Source organism: Hyperolius riggenbachi, chromosome 6 (assembly GCF_040937935.1).
Source record: "Hyperolius riggenbachi isolate aHypRig1 chromosome 6, aHypRig1.pri, whole genome shotgun sequence".
NCBI lineage: Eukaryota > Metazoa > Chordata > Amphibia > Anura > Hyperoliidae > Hyperolius > Hyperolius riggenbachi.
The window spans coordinates 113,345,569-113,359,568 of NC_090651.1; the positions used below are offsets into that span (position 1 = coordinate 113,345,569).

At 45.1% G+C, this 14,000-nt stretch overlaps 1 protein-coding gene and 1 long non-coding RNA gene across 3 annotated transcripts in view; both read right to left on the reverse strand.

Moving 5' to 3' along the window:
* The window catches only part of FNBP1L (formin binding protein 1 like), a 236,485-nt gene that overhangs the window by 165,997 nt on the left and 56,488 nt on the right, over nucleotides 1-14,000 (reverse strand). The window lies entirely within an intron of this gene.
* LOC137522525 (uncharacterized) lies at nucleotides 9,311-12,641 on the reverse strand. Its single transcript, XR_011022319.1, has 2 exons — nucleotides 11,945-12,641; nucleotides 9,311-9,668 (listed from the first exon to the last, which is right to left on the reverse strand). It is a non-coding gene; the product is annotated as an uncharacterized lncRNA (long non-coding RNA).

Here is a 14,000-nt window from a genome sequence, read left to right on the forward strand (position 1 = left end):
TACTGTGTAATGTATATATGAACAGATTGTTAATCTATTTCTGTTTTTGAAATGTAAGTGAAAATAAGGCTAAATTCAGGCAGTTCTAGGGAAACTACATAATAGTGAACCAAGTGCCCTACTGGTATTTTGTCTGCACCCACCGATCTTCACCATCCATGTAAACAAGGCCTTCAATAATGAAATGGTCCAGAAGACTATGGTGGTAAAATTAACAAAGCAATCCTCTCATTAAGTGCATAGATACATTGAATAACAAGGAGTAGAGAAGAGGAGAAGTGGAGGTAAGGGAGCACTGGTTGTACACAGCAGTACATGCTGCACTGCCTAACTCTGCATAACCTCTGTGTGCCCACAGAATGCCTGATTACTAACATAGTGGCTGGATAGTGTACTGGTTAAAAGCTCTGCCTTGGAAATGGGAGACCAGGGTTGGAATCCTAGATTGGGTCAGTATCTATTCAGTAAGAAGTCCCTCTAGACGGTAAGCCTTCGAGCAGGGTCCTCCTTGTGTCTTCCTCCTGTTCACGCACATCCATTACCATACAACCATCCTATGGATCTGAGTAAACTCTTGAGTGAACTCAAGTATACTGGTAGGTGATCAGAGGCGCCAGCAGAATAAAATAATTATAAAATTGTTAAAAATTGCCGGAAGGGAAAGTGGTGGACTTCCCCTCAATAATTAGACACCAAGATCTCCTCACCTGACTATACAGTGGTTGCCTGAGCGGTAACCCATGTTTGTGAGTATAACCATCTCACACACCATATTGGGCTCTCGATTTCTCTCTTTTCTTGAGTGAACTCGACTAGCCTAATCTCCAGGCTCCCATTCAGTGACCAAGCATTACCTTGTACTCATACTGTGCTGTGTGATCTGGTTTGCATGTATTCCTGTATTGTCTTATTGCTGTATGTCACCCCTAAATATTGCCTGTACCCTTAACGAATGTCCAGCACTGCGTAATATGTAGGTGCTTTATAAATACAATAAATAAATAAGTCCTTGGGCAAGACTTCCTAACACTGCAGGATGGCCCTTTGAGCACATCCCGTGGATGCAGCTCAAGGGCTTGGAGTTCAACAGGAGAAAAGCGCTATACAAATGTTAGGATTACATATACCCTCAGAAGAAATTAGATCCTCACAGTTAAAAGCTGAGCAATATAGGCTTGTCATTTTACAAAATTCCTTTAACTTCCTAGAAAGATTGAAGAACTAAAGCAAACGAAACACTTTAAATCTAGTGGATAGAATTATGTCAAACTGTGCAGTCCTTATCAACCACCGCAGACCAAATTAAAATTTAAAGGTGGCTGCTGAAATGGGAGAATGGATGGAACAGTAGAACAAATGCTTAGCTGTAGTAGCTGCTATCTGCACATTTTAGTATCACATTACGTGCCACAGTGTTGCCAATGGTAGGTGTTTCAATAGCATAAAAGAGACAGGCAGTGTAAGCATGTCAGCAAGTAGTTGTGACACTCAGAAAATAATTCTGCCCTCAGAGAATGGTGGCTTAGCTTACATCGGGCAGCAGTAAATAGTGGATTTGACTCTCACTTTGCAGCACTACTGTCCCAGGTTCAAATCAGCACCATCTCCCGCATCCTCACCCAAGTTTACGTCAGTTTCCTCGGTTCACTGTGATTTTCTTCCTAACACCAAAAACATACTTGTAAGTTAATTGGTTCCCCTAAAAGCTGGCCAAATGGAAGGAAATAGACTGAGCCGCTCTGAGTGACAGTTTGGACTCTACAAAAGCAGAAAGCACTGCAGAAAATGTCTGTGCTACATAGATACAAAAAAAAAAAATGGAAATTGCACCTGAATTCAGGAAACGCGAACAAATTATACGGATGAGTTCTGATTACAAAGTCATTTCCAAACATACCTTTCATGAATTCTAACTGCAGCGGAGATGAGAAAGTACTCTTTCCACTGTTCTTATGTACACTGGCAGGGCTATGAATGCAGACTATGCCAGTAACGTTGACCTTACTTTGTTCCAGTTGTGTGAAAACACTCTCTTTCAGGAAAGCTAAAGAGCAGAAACGTGTAATGCAGGATCAGAAGGAAGATCAGCACGGACCTGATGTGAGCGATTACAGGGGACTAAACAATTTTCCTCACCCATCTTAAGCTGGTGCATTTCTATGGACAAACGGTGGCAAGGCAGTATGTTTGTGAAAGGAGGAGGGGGAGGACAATGATAGAACTGAGGTTTAATTAATTCAAATACACTTCATAGCTGGGTGAGCAGGATGCAGCAGTCAGCCAAGGTAGATATGGGCGCTGGGAATAAAGACTGGTCATTGGCCATTTCACACTCGCACACACTGCAGTCAGATGAATCTGTCAATCTTTTGCGCCATGAACAAGCGCTAGAGCGTGAAACGGCCATTGGCCAGTCTGACTGCTGCATCCTGCTCACCCATCTATGAATTTTAACTGAATTAAACCTCAGTTCTAGCAGTGCTGTCCTCCCCTCTTCCTTTCACAATAAGCAGACATAACCCTTAGGCTTGGTTCACATGGCACATAAAAACTGTACCATTCACACATGGGGAGCGGAACGCAGTGTCCTGTTCCACATAACTTTTCCAGACACTGCATGGAAAACAAGCAAAAACCACCCAGATCCCGCTTACCAAATCAGGTCTCTTTTGCAGATCAATAGGTGACACAACCTAGTGAAAAGACCTAGCATATTGTAACTGGATCCACTGAGACTGTACACTTTGCCAATCCATCATAGTACAGATCCAGCCTTAAAGAGGAACTGAACCCCAAAAAAGTCACTAAATTAAGCCTCCTTATCCCTTTGAAATGAATGATTAGACACAAAACACTTGTGAAGGGCAATAGAAAAGTAGATATATTTGTGCAATACAACTATGAATAAAAGAGAATGGCAGGCTCCATCTTGCAACTCTCTCCCTCCATTTTGCAGCTCTCACTCCATGGGAGGTGCAGAGTCTGATTCTGTGAGTGGTGTTACAGCTGGAGTTAGACCTGCCCATTCACACCCACAGAATGAGATTTACAGCCCTGTGTCATGAGGTCATCATCAGTCGCCCTGTTACAGTAAAGTGACAGCTATGGCTTCTGCTGCTGCCCTGCACTGTACTGGCACACACCTTGATAAAGTATTATTACTATGCCTCCTGCAGTGTGAGATCTTGTGCTTGTCATCCTGTAGTCCTGCAGCTCTCCCCATTCCTGCTGTGCCAGATCCCATATCATGTCCTGTAGTCATGCAGCTCTCCCCATTTGTTTTGTGGCAGATCCCATATCATGTCATGTAGTCATGCAGCTCTCCCCTTTCGTATCCTGTCCGGCAGAGGTAGGGGGGTAACACTGCAGAGGGAATCCGCTCAAATATGTCATGTTCTGTCTAACAACAACTCTCCCCCTTCTCCTCCTCCTAGGTGTCACGCAGGGGGAATCCCCTCTTACATCATACAGCCGCCCTTGTCTTCCCCTGTGGATAGCTTGACAGATGGAATCCCCTCTTATGTCACCACCCCCTGTAAGCCCCCCTTCTCCTACCAGTGCATAAAGCAAGGGCTAATAAAGCCTCATTTGAATCACTCGTTATTACTCGTGATTCAGGTTGGTGATCATCCCAGCTCTCATACACACTGAGAGGCTTGGCGCTTCACAGTGTAAAAAGGACTGAACAGGTTTTTCCCCCAAAAAAAATCATATATATATGCTTCACTGTTAATGCTTCACTCTTTATAAAACTGACCAAATGTCCACTAAAAAATATGACAGGCACGCATATGCTTCACTGATATTACTTCACTCTTGCTAATTTCAGGAAAACCTTTTTTTTTTTTTTTTTTTTTTTACCAAAAAACAACCCTTTTTAGATACACAATCTCCTGCTGTCGTTATCAGTTCACATACACACTAAGAGAGGTTTGGCGCTTCACAGTGTAAAAAAGACTGAACAGGTTTTTTCGAAAAATAATAAATATATATATGCTTCACTGTTAATGCTTCACTCTTTATAAAACTGACCAAATGTGCGCTAAAAAAAATATGACAGGCACGCATATGCTTCACTGATATTACTTCACTCTTGCTAATTTCAGGAAAAAAAATTTTTTGCCAAAAAGCAACCCTTTTTAGATATACAATCTCCCCCTCTCGTTATCAGTTCACATACACACTATGAGAGGTTTGGCGCTTCACAGTGTAAGAAGGACTGTTATGTTTTTAGTGGACATTTGTTTAGTTTTATATAGAGTGAAGCATTAACAGTGAAGCATATATAAATATTCATGTTTTTTTTTCTGTGAAAAACGTGTTCAGTCCTTTTTACACTGTGAAGCGCCAAACCTCTCTTAGTGTGTTAACTGTCTCTTAACTGATAACGAGAGGGGGCAATTGTGTATCTAAAAGGGTTGCTTTTTGCCCCAAAAAAAAAAAAACCTGTTTTCCTGAAATTAGCAAGAGTGAAGTAATATCAGTGAGGCATAGGCGTGCCTGTCATTTTTTTTTTAAGTGGATATTTGGTCAGTTTTATAATATATATATATTATGATTTTTTTGGAAAAACCTGTTCAGTCTTTTTTACACTGTGAAGCGCCAAACCTCTCAGTGTATGAGGTGCATCACAGCTCCGCCCACCTGATGCACCAGAGACACCCCCACACCCCCTTCCTCCTGGATTATTTTATCTCTCTGAGGCTCTGGTGGTGAGATCTCTGTGCACCTGAGTTCCCAGCTCTGCCCACCGGCTGCACCCATTACCCGAGGCTTCTCTCCCCCTGCTGGATTCGTCTATCTCTCAGGGATCTGGTGGTGAGATCTCTGTGCACCTGAGTTCCCAGCTCTGCCCCCCTGCTACACCCATTACCAGAGGCTCCTCCCCCTGCTGGATTATTCTATCTCTCAGGGGATCTGGTGGTGAGATCTCTGTGCACCTGAGTTCCCAGCTCTGCACACCTGCTGCACCCATTACCAGAGGCTCCTCCCCCTGCTGGATTCTTCTATCTCTCAAGGATCTGGTGGTGAGATCTCTGTGCACCTGAGTTCCCAGCTCTGCACACCTGCTGCACCCATTACCAGAGGCTCCTCCCCCTGCTGGATTCTTCTATCTCTCAGGCACTCTGGTGGTGAGATCTCTGTGCACCTGAGTTCCCAGCTCTGCACACCTGCTGCACCCATTACCAGAGGCTCCTCCCCCTGCTGGATTATTCTATCTCTCAGGGGATCTGGTGGTGAGATCTCTGTGCACCTGAGTTCCCAGCTCTGCACACCTGCTGCACCCATTACCAGAGGCTCCTCCCCCTGCTGGATTCTTCTATCTCTCAGGCACTCTGGTGGTGAGATATCTGTGCACCTGAGTTCCCAGCTCTGCACACCTGCTGCACCCATTACCAGAGGCTCCTCCCCCTGCTGGATTATTCTATCTCTCAGGGGATCTGGTGGTGAGATCTCTGTGCACCTGAGTTCCCAGCTCTGCACACCTGCTGCACCCATTACCAGAGGCTCCTCCCCCTGCTGGATTCTTCTATCTCTCAGGCACTCTGGTGGTGAGATATCTGTGCACCTGAGTTCCCAGCTCTGCACACCTGCTGCAGCTATTACCAGAGGCTCCCCTCCCCTGCTGGATTGGTGGAGGGGGTCCATACTTATATACTAGGAGACACTCAAAAGGTAGCCATACATCAAGTGATGACGGGCAGATTGAACCAACAGACAAATCTCTCTCTAATGAAATCGGATTACAGAAATTTCGGTATGTTGCCCATACACTGCAGGGCAATTCCCGTTTGAGTTTGGCCTAAAATCTTCTCGGGTATTGTCCAAGGTTGCCGCATCTGACTCCTTTTGTGTGTTTGTAATGTGTACATGTGCTGTTATGTGCGTTTATACACAACCTGTCCTGTGTTGCGGTGCATGTCCATCTTCCGTCTCTCTTCTATTACCTGCATACACGCTGCCAACGCATAGCTCACTGGTGCTTGATGTCACACACACCCCATGCTGGCAGCATGTCTGTGGCACATAGAAGAGCGTCGCAAGACACACGAACCAATGCGGGACAGGTAATGCTCATTACATACATACACAATGGCCTCATTTCACTAAGCTTTATGGAAAACTTTATTAAACATTTGATAATTTACCTCACGAGTAAAATCTAATTTTGAATTCACTAAGGTGTTTCGATTTATCAAATGTTTTATTGATAAAATGTTCAATAAATCTATAACACCTTAGTGAATTCAAAATTAGATTTTACTCAAGAGGTAAATTATCAAATACTCGATAAAGTGTTTGATAAAGCTTAGTGAATTGAGGAAATTGTGGGAACAGCGCCAGGGGTTTTATCGCGTGTGAAATTTGTTCCAATATCGGTTGCCTGTAGCGGTGCGCACCTGATAAAGCAAGTTATCAGCTGGGCATTCACTTGACAACACACATTTTCAACCAATTATAATTGATTTGATCGGTCTATTGGCCGGCACGTCGACTGATGTATCGCCACCCTTATGCTGTGCTGGGAATACATGAGTCGATTCTGCGCCCGATCGTTTTGCCTGCTGTATTCCCTTATCTTCCGTTCATTTTTCTTATCTTTTTTTAATTCACTTCAATGAGAAATCGAACGGCAAAACGATCAAACGGTGAATTGGACATGTCTGAAATTATCTATCGAGCCATCTTATCAGCTCAGGATCATGCCGTGTATTCCCAGCATCAAGGTGCGTACACGCACTACAGCCGCCAATGACAGGTCCGTCAGACCCTCCAGCTGGGCGGACTTTTAGCCAACAGTAGCACGTGTGTACGCGCTGTCGGCAGACTGATAAGGCTGTTTCTGAACGATCCGCTCAGCGGAGCGTTCAGAAACAGCCTTATCAGTCCGCCGACAGCGAGTACACATGCACTACTGTCGGCTGAACGTCCGCTCAGCGGGAGGGTCCTGCTGACTCATCGTTGCTGGTGGTAGTGCGTGTGTACGCACTTTCAGACACTTGTCTTCTTGTGGCTCTGTGTTAATGGTCTTATCACCTGGGGGATCTTTTCTGCCCAAAATAATTCCTTGTACACTACCCTGGACTCAGAGAATAAATGGGATTCTGATTGTTGGTGCATTTATCACCACAGGTATCATTGTTGATGCACTTGGGGCCTCATTTTTTAATCCACTCGTCACCTGGGGACATTTTTGATTCACTGGTCACCTTGGAGATCAGTGTTGATGCACCTGTCATCTGTGGGCTCATGATCACTTCATTTACCTGTGAAATTACTGTCTCTGCATTTAACATTTGGGATTCATGGATGTTGCATTCGTCATCCTGTTGGCAGATTAACTTGGCAGTTTAACGTGGCAGCTGGCTGTCACCCATAAGTAGTGGACCCCTTCATTACATTGCTGTGTTTTTCCCCAGTATCAGTATGCGACTATCCAACTTCCCAAAAGTAGAACAGCGGCGACCGACCGACCGACCGACCGACCACAACCCCCCCCCCCCCCGTGTGGAGAGGGCAGGTGCCGAAAGCCATTTCAACTCATCTAGCTGCCCGGGTCTGCAAACCAATGTGACCTGTGTAGACATAGCATGCTCTATATTTCATGAAGTAGAGAACTTGCTGCAGCTAGAGGTCACAGCAGTTTGGAGACCCGAGTGTTGGTCGCCGCTGACTTGGCGATGTAATTTCGCTAATTTTGTTTTTGAAATGAGTGCTTTGTCGCCAGGTTTCAAAAAACTGTTGTGCAACCGATCAAGCTGCTTTGACACGACATATTGTGGCATGCGTGATAGATAAAGCAAACCATTTCCTTTCTGAAATTGGTCGCTTTGTTGCTTGGGCATGCACCTGGTGGCACCGATTTTCATCCAATTCAATTTTAATAATCGAATTGAGTAATCGATCGGCCGCCAAGTCGACTGATGTATGGCCACTACTTACCGACTGCTCCACGCCGATCGATTTAAATATCAAAGTTAATGTTAATGAATTTAGTGCATCGATTTTTTTTCTTCCCCCATCCAATTCCCTTCCAGGTGGACGTTAAACCGTTACAATTCTGCACTGAACAGCTGTAACGGTTTATGTAACAAATAGTCTGTTCACGGGGTTATCACGGCGGTCCTGAAGTGGTTAATAAAATGTACCAAGTTGGAAAGGTGTCAATGTTCACTTTTTATTTGTAATAAAAAATTTTTTTTTTTTTTTTTTTTAGTCTTTCACTTTACGCTGCTGAGGTGAAACCAAAAGCATTAGAATGCCCTGTGAATTCCTAATGTTAGTCATTGGAATTTTGGACCCTTTGCACACCTAGGGTACCAGAAAGTGTCACACTTGTGGCATCTGCGTACTCAGAAGAACTAGCATAATGTTTTTTGGGGGTGTCTTTTCACACTTGCCCATTCTGTGTGTGATAAATATAGCTTTAAAGTGAGTGTTTACAAATTTAAAAATAAAAAAGTCGGATACTCACCTAAGGAGAGGGAAGGCTCGGTCCTAATGAGCCTTCCCTCTCCTCTCCCGGTGCCCGGTCCCGCGCAGGATCCCCCGTGGCAGTATTCGACCAGTTCAGTCAAATACTGCCACTTCCGCATGCCGAAGGGAGCTTTCGGAAGCCTTCGGGAGCACTCGGGCTCCTGAAGACGGGCCGCTCCATACTACGCATGCGCGAGCGCCCTCTATGACGCACTCGCGCGTGCGTAGTATGGAGCGGCCCGTCTTCGGAAGCCCGAGTGCTCCCGAAGACCTCCGAAGTCCCTGCGGCGGCGGACGCGAATGGGGGAGCCAGCGCAGCACCGAGGGCACCAGGAGAGGAGAGGGAAGGCTTATTAGGACCGAGCCTTCCCTCTCCTTAGGTGAGTATCCGACTTTTTTATTTTTAAACTAGTACCCATTGGCTTTAAATACCCACTTTGCCAATAAATTTATACAAAGTTTACAATTTATAGATATTTTTCACCCAGCATGGTTAAATGTATAAAACAAAACTCCAAAACACATTGTGCTACATGTTGAGAGTACGGAGACACCCCAATGGTGTCACGTTTCTGCACTCAAGCTACGTACAGGGGTCCAAAGTCCTATGGGCAAGTATACTTTTTAGGGCTGCCCACAATGTAGGCCACCCTAAAATGCCATGGCAGTAAGAACACCCTCCAGATGACCCTAGTTTATTAATGAAACACCCCAGAGTATTCACTGAGGGCCATGGTGAGTAACCAAAATAGTTTTTTTTTTTTTTCGGGGACGACGACAATTTTTTTTTGTAAAACGTTCAATTTTTTTCCCCACAGCATGCCAATTACCCACTTGTGCCTAAAACAAAACAATCTGACTTGTTCTCTAAATGCCTCTCTGTGAATACCAGATTGAACCCCAGTAAAAATGCTTGTCACGGCGTCTTCACTCAAATTTCAGCGTTTTCCAGTCCAGGTATAGCAAATGGTAGGAAATTGATTGGATTGAAGTGAAAACTATTCCCCGGTTGGTCATCTGCAATTTTTTGCTAACATGAGCCAAGTGTTGTTTTGGAACTCCGAGGACGGTAAGCCACCGGTGGAGCCTTTCCTTATTCCTTGGAAACGTATGCATGATGATATTTGGGAACTTCTCTTTATTTCCACTCATGCTGGGACATCCTTTTATGAAACACTGTGGCATGATTTCTGTAAAAAAAAAATAAAAAAAAAATTTGAAAACAGTACTTTCCCATAATGAACAGAATAAGTGAAGTGCATCCCAAAAAAGATTCACAGTGTATCATTTCTACCTTCTTTTTACATTTTGATTCCATATTCCCCAACCTCCCCCCCAAAAAAAGAGGGTGGGGTGAAACTTCAACCCCCTTCCCCTTCCACAAACACATGATCAGACTCAACAAAGGTACATTTGGAGAAAACTAGGCGCTCTATAACACAGGTACCGAATCCTGCAGCTATGCCCATTGAAGCACCTGTTGTAGAGCTTGTATGGAATGCTACCCACATGGCAGAGGACAACCGTATTTTAAAGTGCAGTTACAAAGTCTCATAAGACATGCAACTATTTTAGCCACTATGAGATACAACTGTAAACCCAGATATGCATTGTCTTCAACACCCTATATACTGCAAGCATTTGCTACAGTGGCAATTTCCTGGCACCCTCATTTTACAAAAGTGGAAATCAACACACAATTGGAAGGTAACATAAGTCTCATACTGAATACACATGGTTCATTCCCACATCGAATGCGCCACTCGATTCCCGACAAATCGATTATTACCGAACATTTCCGAGCGCATTTCGATGATTTTTAGGTCGATCGCCATGTAAAGTATGGCAAATCAACCTAACGATCCATCAAAACGCGAATCGGACATGTCGGAAATAAACGAATCGATGGGAATTGAGCGGCGCATCAACGGGAATCGAGTGCGGGAACGCAACGTATGTATCCAGCATGAGATATGGAATCCACTAATCACCCCACATAACATTGCACCAAACACAACTATGGTAACAACGCCTACACTTCTAAGGGCCAGTGCACACCAAAAGCATTTGGGCGGCATAGCTAGCATAGTTGCCCCAGTATAGGGGGTTTAGTATCCCCAGTATGGCTAGTGTAGTTACCCCAGTATAGCTAGTATAGTGCCCCAGTATGGGTAGTATAGTGCCCCAGTATGGGTAGTATAGTGCCCCAGTATGGGTAGTATAGTGCCCCAGTATGGGTAGTATAGTGCCCCAGTATGGGTAGTATAGTGCCCCAGTATCCCCAGTATGGGTAGTATAGTGCCCCAGTATGGGTAGTATAGTGCCCCAGTATGGGTAGTATAGTGCCCCAGTATAGCTAGTATAGTGCCCCAGTATAGCTAGTATAGTGCCCCAGTATAGCTAGTATAGTGCCCCAGTATGGCTAGTATAGTGCCCCAGTATAGCTAGTATTGTGCCCCAGTATAGCGAGTATTGTGCCCCAGTATAGCGAGTATAGAGCCCAGTATGGTGAGTATAGAGCCCAGTATGGCTAGTATAGAGCCCAGTATGGCTAGTATAGAGCCCAGTATGGCTAGTATAGAGCCCAGTATGGCTAGTATAGAGCCCAGTATGGCTAGTATAGAGCCCAGTATGGCTAGTATAGAGCCCAGTATGGCTAGTATAGAGCCCAGTATGGCTAGTATAGAGCCCAGTATGGCTAGTATAGAGCCCAGTATGGCTAGTATAGAGCCCAGTATGGCTAGTATAGAGCCCAGTATGGCTAGTATAGAGCCCAGTATGGCTAGTATAGAGCCCAGTATGGCTAGTATAGAGCCCAGTATGGCTAGTATAGAGCCCAGTATGGCTAGTATAGAGCCCAGTATGGCTAGTATAGTGCCCAGTATGGCTAGCATAGAGCCCAGTATGGCTAGCATAGTGCCCAGTATAGCTAGTATAGAGCCCCCCGCTGTTACCTTAGCTGGCGACCGCTTCCTTATATTCTCCTCTCCTGCGTGCTATTTGGATTCACAGCAGCGCGCCCTGCGGCTGCTGTGATGAGGCAGAACAGGAGAGCGGCTTCCTGTAGCGGTGATGTGTATCACCGTTAACAGGGGAATCGCTTTCCTGCTTCCTGCCTCATCACAGCAGCCGTGGGGCGCGCTGCTGTGAATCCAAATAGCACGCAGGAGAGGAGAATATAAGGAAGCGGTCGCCAGCTAAGGTAACAGCAGAGGCGGCAGCAGGGGCAAGAGGATCGGTGATTGGGGACCCCCGCTCTACTGCACACTACACCATGTGCTACTGCATACCACAGACTCGCCGGGGGGGATGAAATTGCGTTTATCTCCTGTGATATGCAGCACAGTGTTCAACAAAGAGCAGTCAGGATGTCTCAATTTCTTTCTAACACTCATGGCTACAATCATACACTAACCAGCATAGGGGGGAAAACAAAGTATAACAAATAACATGTCCATTACATTACCTCCTGCTAGACTCACTCTTGTCCTCTCTCCTTTGGTCTCATGTCTGTTAGGCTCCCTGTAATGCTGTCAGCATGGCTCTTTGATGGGTTCCTGGTTGCAGACACTTCTCATCCTTCCAATCTGGTCTCTGTACTGTGCAGGGGTAGGGAAATCTTTCCTCTGTGCTCCGAAGGGTGTGCAGGTCTGTCACCAGTGTCTGCTGGGCTTTCTCTTCCTCCAGTGTGTAATCTGATGTCCCTCCTCGTTCTCTCTCCCTCCTCTCCACTCCACTCGTATCGTCTCCTCTCCTGGCTTCAGCCTCCCCACTCTCCAGCTGTCAGTTCGCCCCCCTCTGCTGTGCCTCTCTCACTTTCCTTTTGATGTCCGTCCTCCTTCTCACGGACACCAAGGCTCTCTCCCTCCTCTCCTGTCCTGTGTTATCTGGCATCTCTGCACTGCGTGCTTGCTTCTTACCTCCCTCAGCTGCAGCTGTCCTGTCAGGATGGTGTTTCTCTTCACTGTGCGCCTCTTGATGACGCACAGTGTAAACAACAAAGGCAGCAGGAACTCTCGCGCGAGGGATTGACTTGTAGGACGGATTTTGCATAAGCAAGACAGTGTCCCAGAGATCTTTGCGAACTTGCCCGGCAGTTACCACGTGACTTGCCGCGGCAACAATGTCACAAAGGGGTGAGGCTTACAGATTTATTATATATTATAGAGTTTATTACATGTTTTTGTACATTTGTTGCACTGTTTTTGTCTGCAACTTCTAAAATGGATTTCAATGCTCGGTTTTCTTATTCTGAGTTCAGTTCCTCTTTAAAAGCCCTATTACAACTTCCAACTACACATGATCCAATTCACTTATTGGACTGCATGTGTTAAAAAAAGCACAGTGGCATGAGCTCTCTCACTGCAAGTCCTTGCTGGTTTGTTTTCTTTTTTAATTTTGACTTTAGGTACCCTTTAAAGAGAACCTGAACTGAAAATAAAAAGTCAAAATAACCATACAAGTCATACTTACCTCCTGTGTAGTCTACTCCTCAATCTCCTTCTCCTCTCCTGCGTCCCATTTGTCCACAGTGATCGATGGAATTCTCTGTCCTCCATTTTAAAAATGGCTATTACCCTAACAGCTTCCTGGTCAGCACCCTGTTAAACTGAAATATCACCCACTTGAGCCGTAGGGAAACATGGACATTACCTTGTACATTGCGTTGTAACTGACAGCTGATGATATATAACTGTCAGCAACTGTTATATTTCAGTTCTGACAAAATATTGTCAGAACTGGAAGGGATCACTGTAAGAAGAAAATGGTGAGCTGCTGATGGTAACTGACAGTAAGGTTAGTATGTACTATTCATTGGCAGCTGTATTTAAAAAAAAAAAAAAAATCCTCGCTTCAGGTTCCCTTTAAGGTGCATGCACACAATTAGTCACCTGCAGGGATTGAGACTCGATCCCTCAGGCAACAGTTCGGGGCCGAGTGCTGTACCAGTGCTCGTAGGCGCCTGTAGTTTAGTGCTTGTGACTCACTCTGCTACAGTTGGTTCACACTGGGCGCTTTGGTAGCGCTTTGCTGATCGCTGGCATTCAGGAAAGCGCTACTGCTAATATATCCCTATGGATACATTCTCACTGCAGAGTTTGCGATTTGAATCAATCCCAAACGTGCTGCATGCAGAACTTTGGGGGCGATTGTGTTGTGATTGTATTGTATTGTATGGCAAACAATTGCAAATTGCAGTAAAAAAAAAAATGCAAAATTTTAAGCCACAAAATCGCAACTGCAATTGCGTTTTGTGCTTCAAATGTAAACTAGCCCTTATGGAGTAAAATGGATTGATGACTGTGTGAAAAACCACCAAGAGGTAAGGAGAAGAACAATAGCTTGGCCAAAATGATCTGGTAATTTGGTCCTCTGGCCAACACATCAGGACTTCCAAAACCGTTACATTCTAGCCTCGGCCGAGAACCCTCTAACAGATGCACGAGTCTTTACTCCACTTTCCAGACCAGCCAGTTCTGGGTAGGATTTTCTAAGCTACTTTTCAATACCAATAACTGTGC